Source organism: Olea europaea, chromosome 18 (assembly GCF_002742605.1).
Source record: "Olea europaea var. sylvestris chromosome 18, O_europaea_v1, whole genome shotgun sequence".
Taxonomy (NCBI): Eukaryota; Viridiplantae; Streptophyta; class Magnoliopsida; order Lamiales; family Oleaceae; genus Olea; species Olea europaea.
Genome location: NC_036254.1, coordinates 18,514,179 through 18,525,298, shown reverse-complemented (window position 1 = coordinate 18,525,298; position 11,120 = coordinate 18,514,179).

The window sequence follows — 11,120 nt, the reverse complement described above, 5'->3', positions numbered from 1 at the left end:
AAATTTGGGGGTTTTTGGGGGGGGGGGGGGGGGGGGGTGTATGGGATGCATTGCATTATCATCTTGGTCCTAAAATATGACCTGAAACATTGATATTCATGTTAAGAGATAAAGTCCCACATCGATTAAAAATGAAAATATACACCAATTTATAAGGTCTTGGGCTACTCTTCTTAATAAAATTGATCTTTTAAGATGGAACCACGAGTCTTAATATGATATCAGAGCCCATTAAGTTTCAACGAGTGATTCGATCCGACTAAGACTTAATAAATGAGCATAAGGATTTCATGATTGATCTGCTCAAACGAGCCACCATCTTGCGAGAGCATGTTAAGGGATAAAGTCTCACATCGATTAAAGATAAAAACATACACCAATTTATAAGGTCTTAAACTACTTCTCTTAATAAGGTTGACCGTTTATGATAGAACCACAAGCCTTAATAATTCATATGTTAAGCTTGCACATAAATTTATGTTAAAATGGAAATTAGTTTAATTTAAATTGACTTCTAGACTAAATCAAAGATTAGATAAAAATTAAATGATAAATATCCAATAGAACGATTGTCGGCCTTTTTATATCAAAAATATGTGTAGATCTTATCACTTTAATGACTTCATGTGAATATCGTGTGGAGTTTTTAAAATTGGATTATGAATACTGCCATTTAAGGTCGACCTCTTTGGATTATGATATCATGCCATTTAAGGTCGACCACCTCCAACATATTTAAAGTTTTTATGTTTGCAGTCTTAATAGGGTTTTATGTAGAAAATATTATTGACATATAGGTTTTTCTTATTCAAGAATATGAAGAAATCTCCGTACAACACTCTTATCACTTCATTTTTCAACGGTAGATCGATGAAGAAGAAAACAACGCAAGGGTCATTAATTATAGGTGTATAATTCTTAGGTTGCTTTTGCTCGTCCTTCATGGTTTACATAGTTAAAACTTGTTAAGAGACATCGATCTCAACCAAGGCAACTATTGAATTCAACTTCTATTTAACTGAACGTTTGATTAAGTACTTGTTAGTTGTTAGGTGTAGGTTAAAAACGTTATTAAAGAATTGATATTAAAGTCAACAATTAATTTTAATCACACTTTTTTACAAGATTTACAACTTTTATCAACTTTTTAATTAATTTTTATTAAAAACTTTGCAACTTTTATATCAGTATCTAATGTTTGCTTAGTCTTTTTAGTTATAGTCTTTTCACTTCTAAAAGTATAAGCATGTTGTTATTGTTTAAATAAAAGCATCAAAAAGTTTATTATTCTTTAAGTGAACTTTAACTGGACGGAAAAAAATAATATTTTTATTGCTTTGGTGCTTATTCGGTTATGCCATTTTAGATAAGTGTCTTCCACGTAAGAAGAGGATATCGTCGGGACCCACTTAGTTTTGTGTTCCATTTAGTGCACCTTTATTCTCATTCTAAAAGTCAAATTAGATCTAAAAATGGTATTTAGGTTTATAAAAGTATTTGCTTCAACTAATCAATCACAAAATGTTTATAACATGACAATAAGAATATTACAATAGATATGTTGTCACAATAGCATATATAAAAAAAAATAATAAGAATAGATGTTCTTGTAAAAATATCCGTACATTACTAATGAATATAATTCGCATCGAGGATGAATCATTACAAATGTTGTGTTTTTGTATGCATTTTAATTCTTCATTCTTGCTTTTGGGATTGGAGTTAAGCTTTAATTCGATACACCATTTAAATGGTTGAAACATATTTCGTGTAGACTTAAATTGCATGCTTGGTACATAATGACACAATACATTACAATGATCAAAATGTTATGTATCATTATTTAGTACAATATAGTTTGTAGATATTGCCAAAAGAAAATTGGAAAGATTTCGATACATGGAAATGATATTTAACAGTTAAAAGTTGGGGAGATAGACAAGGACTAATATCATTTTTTAAACTAATTAAATAGTTAATTGCTTTGGTTTCTCTAATATACTTAGCAATAATTGCTTGTAATAATTCATTTTTGAATATTACTATAATTGTCAAATAGTATATACACAGACAAGGACTATGCCGATAAACAATTAAAAGAAATGAATTAGTTAGTAAAGAAATTATACTTACTTTCCCCAGTATTGGAAAATAAACATAAAGATATTGTCTTTTCTAAGAATGCTGAAAAAAGGACGTGTCTATGTGTAGGCAATGCACCTTCTTAAAAAGTGAGCATTCATGCAATATATATAGTTAATCCCATGACCCTCACCAATTTTCCTAATATGAAAGACCAAGTCACAATGCCCTTTAACCATTTTGAAAGGTCCATACTTGAATATCTAAACAGTAAGTAAGCAAACATTTTTACTTTATAAAAGTTTTGGAAACTATTACGGATATGAAAATAATGATCAAAATCAGATTAAATTATCAACTGTCCCTATAGAAAATAGGATTGACTAGCAATTCCGAATATCAAAGATTCCACTGACCTGTAAAAATTGGGCCTAACTCTTGGGTATGCGGTAATATCTCTAAGAAATTATCCATCGAACATTTCTTCCTTAATTTCTATAAATTGGTCACAGCTTCCTACTCATATCATCTTATCATGCAGTAATTGAGATGGTTTATGAATTTATATTGCATCAAGCTGTCCTTGCTATTTTTTGTTTACATTTTTTTTTTTTTTTTAAATTTTGCAAATCACAGTAAGTGATCGTTTTCTTGAGAGATGTTCTCATTATCTCTAGCTAAAAATTAGATTTATAATAGTTTTTTATTTATAAAAGTTGGTAATTATATGATTAAAAAATTAATAAAAGTTGTGGGTCTTATGAAATGTATAATTAAAATTAAGAATTGATTTTGACTTAAATTTTTACTAACTTTTTTAATAAAAAACATAGGGAAGAAAATAATAATAATAATAATAATAATGTCACACTCAGGGGTTTTTTAATCAAACGAACATAGGGAAGAAAATAATAATAATAATAATAATAATAATGTCACACTCAGGGGCGCCGCAAAACCATTTCATTTTGTCTCATCTTTGTATAATAAAATAGACCTTAAAGAAAACTTATCGGAGACCATTAGCATTAATTCCCCTTGAACTTATCAAGAAGTGGCCTATTCCTACAGTACAGGTCTCAATAACAAATTCGAAGATAATTTAGCAGCTGAAGCAACACAAACGATAAATAAGAATACTAGATTTTTATCATATGGTATCACATCATCTTACGTCATATAACAAAACCAAAAATAATAAATGTCGAAAGGTAAAAGAATTGGAGAAGAAATGAAGAAGGCAAACGATGTTCAACATCCCGCCAACAAAATTTTTCAAATAAATAGGAGCCAGAAAATGGGAAAAAGTCACAAATTCCTTCCACAACTAGAAAATAAACCAACAAACCTCCCACAAGCACAACAAATAGTTTATTACTTATCTTACACCTTATTGACAGTCATAGTGTGGGAATTCGATTTCTGAGATATGAAATTTGACTCCTTGTATGCGCAGTGTACAAACAACCAGTGGCGAATCCAGGAATTTGAGTCAGCACGGGCGGCCGTCGACCGTCGACTGCAATAAAATATTAAGAACTCGTTTGATGTACTTTTTTTTGTTGCAAAAAATGCATTTTGGAATAGTTATTTGATAAAAAATAAGTGGTTAAAAATAAGAAAAAAATTTGAATTTACATGTAATATTATTTTATTAAAAAATGTATGGTTGAAAATAAGAGAGAAAAATGTATTCTAAAATAAATGGGAATTAAATAAGGCATAAAATTTAAATATGACAATTATTTTGTTGAAATTGAACATATATAATTTTGTTATAAAAATAAACCGTACTCACCAAATGACATTGTTACCAAATTTTATATAATTCAAAGGAAGAGGACAGGTTCAAATACAATTGCATTAAACCCGCTATAATTAACATATATAAATTTGTTAAATTTAATATCACAAATCAATCAGTGCCATAGTGGTCAATCTCTTAACAATTATAAGAAGCTATCCAGGTTCGAATCCCCTCATACCCATTCCATCAATTTTTGGTAAAAATTGTAGGAGCAAAAAAATCATGCAAAATTCGTTGTAAAGGGAATCGAACCCGGGACTTGCAAGAAGAATATGCCGCCCCTACCCAACTTGGCTGAGAGGAGTTTTTGAATTGAAAGTTAATATCAGTAATATAACCTAAAAAATGTATATGTTCTCCAAAAAAAAAAGAGTTGCCGGCGGATTCAGCACGCGCGGCCGCGGGTGCTGGCCGGGTGCTGGATCCGCCACTGCAAACAACTCTTGTTCCCTTACTTGTTGGAACACATCCCGCGATTTACCCCTCTCACAAAGCTCTAGGGACGGGGTGGTGGGGGTCCTCAAAGTTGGAGTTCAATCTTTTTATTTTATTTTAAATAGTTTATTACATTTAAAAAATAAAAAATAAAAGTAACAAAGCATTCGTTGTGCAGGCTCAACTCACAATTTATAGACAAAAGAAACAGCTGTAAATTAGATTAAAAAGTTTTATTAAGCAATTTTTTTTTTTTTTTGATACCCAGGTGTCCCAACTTCGCCAGACTAAATCCTGGACCTCAAGCCTTCGGCCCTTCATTAGCTTGAGGAAGTTAATTGCGGGTTGTGCCCTTATTGGCTCCCAGGTTCCTGCATGGCTTTTACTCCTTCCCCAAAGAGGGCCCTCTCCACTGCCTTCTAGCACCTTACCTTCGAGATAAATCCCCCTTCCAAGAGACTACCTTCCAGGAATCGAACCCTAAACGCTTGGTTTGTGAGCCCACCAATGCAATTGTTCCACCAACTCGGATATGCTCCGGGGAGCTTTATTAAGCAATTTTAAACTTAGCCAACATTGCCATAGCAAGTGAAAAACGCAAACTAAGTGATGAAGAAGATGTAAAAATATAACGAAGGCAAGAGACATATGGATACGACAAAGACGACGGATGGCTTCGATTTTACAATTATGGTCATTTTTGTATTATGTTCGATTTTTTCACTTTTATTAAAAACTTATTAGTGAGGGCCATTGTAATAATTTAAGAGTTTGGGGACTAGAAACTAACTTCAGTCTATTGGCAATTAGGATTTTGCTCTACTAAAACTATATAGCAGTGGATTTTTATTTATTTTTCCTTTTTTTCCCTGGGCTGTGAGATGGGGCAATGATGATAAAATGGGCAAAAGCCCAAAATAAGGTTTTGTGATAATATTCAAGCTCTTGCCCAACAACGGACCGATCCACCCTGGCCCAAAAGTACACTAACGTATTTTCATCGAATTGCAATTCTTTCCAATGTGGCATTTGCCGCACAAAGCACACTCGACATTGTTGACAATAAAAGTTTATGCATACCATTATTTATTTAGACAGTCATTTATTGAACGATTCTTGCGACTGAAATCAAACAAAGGTGGATCCCATGGCTGATGATGGAGCAAGAATACGACCCAATTTTTATTACTTTCTTTATTTAGCTCAATTAAGTCTTTCTTTTTGTTTATTACCTTATGAAGTTAGTTACTTGTCTGTGGATAGGTTCCTTTACTTGTCTTCCTTTTATTAGTCAGATTTTTTTGAGCATCGAATTAGACAGCTTTTGATATTGATTAAAATTTGATATAAAGTTTGGAAAGTTCGAACTTTCATTTATCCAATCTCAGTATTGGGTACTTTGAATCAACGAGTTTGTCGATCAAACCAATCCTCGCTATTTGAGCTGGAATCAATGAATTTTGATTATTGTACTTTAAATGTTCATGTTGTTCATGAAATTATTCTTTCAATTTAAAACTATTGCAAGTATACGGATCGTTAACAAGTAATAAAGTGGAATATTTAGTTCCAACTATCGTCCCACAGAGATTGATTCGTTCAACTTTATCTACCGTAGCCTTAATCGAAACGAAATTATCAAAAATGAAGTTTTAACTTGAGAAAACCCTAATTAAGAAAAACCCTAATTTTGCTAAAATAATCTTGAATGAATTTAGAATGCAAAACGATGTATCTAAATGAATTGAAATGCAATATGATGGTTAAAATGCAAATTGAATTTATTCAATGAAAATTAAACGCACTAGAATAAGGAATTCCCATGTAATTATCACTTTAAACCCTAGTTTCAAAATATGACAACACGATTGACTTGTTGAAGAATCAATGCCTAAATCTATCCAACACTCTCTCTCAAGCAATATTGAACCTATTCTCATATATCACCAGCCTATATCTCTATGACGGATGCATATATATAAGAATGCATATATTTCTATGAGCATTTAACGATTCATGCAAAGTATAGGGGTATATCTCTATCCCCTATCAGACCTTACGATGATTTATACCTTATCGAATTTATTTCCCTTCTCTCAAATGCAAAAAATAACTCACCACGCACCACATAATTACGTGCACTTATTTATGGAAGAAATTAATGTATATAAATCATTCAAATAATTAAAAACGTGTTTTAATGTCGAATTGAAAAACTAGAAATCAAAAAATCACATTACATAGTTCATCGATCTCCTAGTACAAAATATTTAGCCTAACATGGAGAAAATAAAAGAATACATGATTTCTTGAAGATAAAACATCACCGGGTTATGAATTCGTGTGAAATCTTGATTGAAATCCTTCGTTACTTTCGCTCAAACATGATAGTGGCTTAATAATAAACAAGCATGGCTTAATAACCTGCCATGTCTCAGGATTGGACTAAGTATTTGACTTCAAAAAATTTTGATTAGTGCAAGAATGAAATTTGATTAGTGCAAGATAGTGACTTAATATTAAACAAACATCGCTTAATAACTTGCCATGTCTTAGGATTAGACTGAGTATTTGGCTTCAAAAAAATTTTTGATTAGTGTAAGAATGAAATCAACCTTTACATGTTAGTTGTATACCCGACGTGAGTTTGTGAGATCATGTCAACATATTCAGTTCATGATGGGGTTAGTCACGACCCAGAGTGGTCAAATATGTTCTTATTTTTCTCGAGAGGTACACAACCCTCCAAACTTATTCTTTTCACTCAATTATCTCGGGGTTGTGTTTTAAAGTTAAAGTTTAGGTAATTGCAGTCCTTACCCTCTTTTAGTTTGGATAGATCTTACTATCACGAGTTCACATGTCAACAAATGAAGGCTCTCCCTGATTTGATTGCTTCAACACTTAAGATTAAACTAAGTTACTAGGCTCACCTCAAAGGTATAGTTTCTTCAACCAAATGTCCAAGGGCCTCTTGATATTATCGTGTCTTTTCTCACTTATTTTCTGAAGAAATTTTTTTATGTCATCTTCTCATTTGTTTTTTGTATAACCCCTATAACAAATTTTAGGCCGATGACTCTCAAATCAGTTGGTTTTAGGGCACTAGATTTTAAACACTTGTAAGTTCATTCACTCAAGTTATAAAGGCTTGATTAGATGACTTTTCATTCACCTCTTCCATCTTGCTTTCTATATTACCTATGTAACGAGTTTTGGGCCAATGACTCCCAAATCAGTTGGTTTTAGAACATCAGATTTTGAAATATCCTTACAAGCTTACTTGCTCGAGTCATAAAGGCATATGAAAATGTGTCATGTTTTTACAAATTAGATTTATGTCCTTTATTATTTTTCTAGACAATTGGCCTCCAAAACCAACCCCAATTTAATATTTTCACATAATCTTCATTGTACTGCTCTAGACAATCCACACAATAGAATTCATACACGGAGCCTCCAATTATCTCGATGCTCCCCTATGATTGCTCAACCATCTCCAAACTGCCTTAAGGTGGTTTACTATTTGATTCATTAGAGGGTTATCATTCTTCTCCTACTTTATGTTTAAAATCCCAATTACTAACCTAACATGTCGAGTATGAGTGACGTGCATAAAGAATGTCAGGTATTACATTAACAAGTATTGGTCAATCTATTCGATACCATATCCACAATTTGTAAATTATATCAGTGCAATAATCACATCATAGTAGACAAGATTATCAAGCCCACATAAGCATGCATGAAAGGAAATACAGCAAACTGAATAAAATGCAAGGATTTTTTTAAACACTCATCAAGCATATAATATGCAGTCATGAAACATAGTTATTGATGAATATAGACAAAGTGATGAAAAGATGTTTGCGTCCAAGATTATGTCACCCACCCCCAAACTTAAATAATACATTATCCTCAATATAAAGTTAACTTAAGTTCGAAAGACATAATTGAAGGACAAGTATGGGCAAACAGTACTCCTCTAATCAATATGGATGTGGTGGTGGAAAACTTGGTCTCGCTGCATCGTGCCTTGGTAGTCGAGATAGGCGCGCTAAGATCTCTTCATCATCGCAGACTGTTGTGCCATCTCAGCTTGGAGTTCGCTAATGTTTGTCCCCATGCGGCCATGCGCTCCCAAGTCTCATTCACTCAAAGCTAGATGCCATCTACCCAGCCCACATACACATTCAGCCGTCTGTTCATAGTGTCCATCTCCCTTTTAGCCGCTCGGGATTCCAGGTGAGCAACTTGTGCCATATTTTGGGTGGTCAAAGCCCCCAAAGCCTATTGGAAACCTATATGTTACGGCTAGTCTGTTTGTCCCCATGCGGCCATGCGCTCCCAAGTCTCATTCACTCAAAGCTAGATGCCATCTACCCAGCCCACATACACATTCAGTCGTCTGTTCATAGTGTCCATCTCCCTTTTAGCCGCTCGGGATTCCAGGTGAGCAACTTGTGCCATATTTTGGGTGGTCAAAGCCCCCAAAGCCTATTGGAAACCTATATGTTACGGCTAGTTTCCATGAGAGTCGCAAACATCTGACTCAATAACTGTGTATCAACTTCCATTGTTGGTGGTGGTGCCTGGGCATCTCAACATAATCGGGTCCCCGGCCCTGTGCAGCCTGCTGTTGTCTTCGTCACTCTCTCTTGTTCCTCCCAATGTCTTACTCGAGCTCGCTCCTAAGCCTCAAATGTGGTACCCTTTATCGGGGGGCTGGATTTTTTAGGTACCTCCTCTAATAGGATAGTGATGCCTGCAGCCCTGCATATGCCACTGATGAGGCTAGGGAAGATCATCAAAGTGGCACGTTGATCTCTCCTGGTTCCCATGGTGTATATTTGATTGTAGATGAGAGTGGCGAGATCTATCTTGCACTCTCGAACCAGATGATAAATGAACCTGCTATTTGATCAGTAAATGTAGTCTTGTGTGATGTGGGCTCAATATTGTGGCACATGAAGAGCCATAGAATAGCAATGGAAGGTGTGAGCCCAATTTGATGCCATTCAGTAGTTGCGAGGGCCATACATTTTCCCGTCCTAGTAAAACCTCTGCCACTCATTCCAGTTGAATTCAGTGGGGATGGGAACCACATTTTCCATGTCAAGCTGATAGTAGTCATGGATGACACCCGGGGAGAACATAATCCACGTTCCTCGTACCCATGTCTAATGTATATGCTCTGAACCTAGGGTGTCAATCTCACTATTGAAATCGACAAAGAACTCTCAGAATAGATTCTCATAGACTGGGTGTGGTCGCTCTACCAATTTGTGCCAACCACAAATCTGAACTAGGTTTACCAATTCATAACCCGAAAAATCATCAAGTCAAACGGGTCTTTCAGGATACATTGTCTAATGGTGTATGATGTTGTCATATCAGGCTACAGTATCAGTGTTCAGGAACCTCTGTAAAGCCCTTCGAGCTCTGTAGTTCGCGCAGTTTCTAAAGATGAGCCGGCTTTTTCTTTCCCTTTCGAAGTTCTCTTAGGCGTCATCCTACAAATATTTGAAAAATAAAGCTCATTAGGCTTCATGTTGAAAAACAAGGAATGGAATGAGAAAACTAAGCATGTAATTCAAAAATCTCCCCAAACTTGCTTCAAAATGCATGTACATGAAGTTGGCATGTAAAGTGCATGAACTATGTCTCAAAATGGGTTAACATGTCAAAATAAGAATTTACCAACAAGACTTGGCTCAAACACATGCAAATTGTGCAATAGGACCGATGACCAACTAAGGATGTTCACGCACGGGTATCATCGAGAAAAATTGAATTTTTCCTGAACGACGTCCGGGCATATGAAAATATTTATATCAGTGTAGCAAATATTCAAATATCAAGTCATTCGGGCTTCATTTGGGTATTCAAATCAAGTAGCAAAGTAGGTACGTGATGTGACGTGAAGTGCCATGACCAAACCAAGTGGTGCCTATATTGTGGATTTTGGTTTACATGATTTCCAATTCACTTGTCATGGGAATTCATCACAAAATAGTCCATTGCAAGATTTGGCCACATAGGCAATTTATCAAACACATGACTTGCATTATGTTAAACTCTAACAATTTGACTAAATTGAAGAATGAACTCCATTGATTTCCACAACTCAATCACCACAAAGTCTCCCATTAACTATCCCATACTCCTTCACTATCTTCACAAACTGAAAATTGCACTTATTATTTATTCCAACAAAAAGAACCGACATGGATTGTGAAACATTACCTTGAGGTCTTGTAGAGGTTGATTTGATTTCACAACGGGTGAATGATAATTGGTGTTGCAATGAACGTTATATGCAAGATTGTGTGTGCAATTGTGAGTTTGTGTCGTAAAATTTTGGGAAAGAACTTGCCCTAGAGTGCGAGTGTTGGGGGTGGGGAACTGTGAGGTGAAGAGTCAAGTTACGAGTTTATTCTACCATGCGACCGCATGGTGTTAATCCATGATGTCGCATGGTATAATATTTTTTCCTCATTTAGTTTTTGGCTGCATGGACACCATGTCTATGCGACCGCATAAACACTCATTTTTTAAACATATTTGATTCCCCCAAAAAATATGACCTTTGACCAAACTTTTCCCACAAATTGGTTTTCAAATTATGAGTTGGCCAACCTTCCACTGACTCCAAACTTTTCACAAATGTAAATTTTTTAACCTTGTGGGGGTTGTAGGCCATAGAATTAATGCTAACAACCAATTTTGAATTTGAGAACATTCTTTTCCTTGAAATGCAGGAAATTCATCCCCAATCACCCAAAACAACTTAATT